Raw genomic sequence first — 745 nt, 5'->3', positions numbered from 1 at the left:
TTGTGACTCTGTGATTGGCCCTTGCCATTTGTGTACGATTCTGATTGGTTTAGCTGGAAGGTGACCGCCTCCAACAGCTGATTGGAGTCAGGTAGAGCGTTGATTAAGAGTGAGATATCCTGAAAGGATTTACACTGAGAGACATTTCAATCAAGAGAGACTAGTTGTAGATATGCAACAGTTATACACAGCATGATAAAATATACATTTATTAGGATAACAGCTGAATTGCTTTAGGAGAGCAATGATTAATAGTTAGGTCTTCCTGAAAGAATTTACGCTGAGCTACATGTGTTTTTGCCACAGACAGGCTCAGGATGTTATTCTTCCTGTCTAACAAAATGGAAAGGATCCCTCGAGAGATAGGCCGTTCCAATAGGGGGAAGGGAGGCAGGCAGGAGTCAGTACACAAGAGAGTTTATCAAAACAAAAATATAATGTCCATACCAGCACGGGGATCAACTAGAGAACCAAAACAAAATCCACAGGGAGAAAAAAATAATCCAAAACACACAGAACGGGAAAACTCACAGGGAATAAACAGGCGTCAGGGAAGAACGCAAATGCAGGGAAAAGAACTGAAACTGGAACACTGAGCACACGCACACCAAACACCAGTACAGACACAACGATCCGACAAGGGGAGCACAGACACTAAATCCTCCTGGTAATGAGATAACAGACACTAAATACTCCTGGTAATGAGATAACAAACACTAAATCCACCAGGTAATGAGATAACAGA

The sequence above is a fragment of the Etheostoma spectabile genome, unplaced genomic scaffold (assembly GCF_008692095.1).
Source record: "Etheostoma spectabile isolate EspeVRDwgs_2016 unplaced genomic scaffold, UIUC_Espe_1.0 scaffold362, whole genome shotgun sequence".
In the NCBI taxonomy this organism is placed as follows: Eukaryota; Metazoa; Chordata; class Actinopteri; order Perciformes; family Percidae; genus Etheostoma; species Etheostoma spectabile.
Note: the sequence above shows the minus strand (reverse complement) of the source record.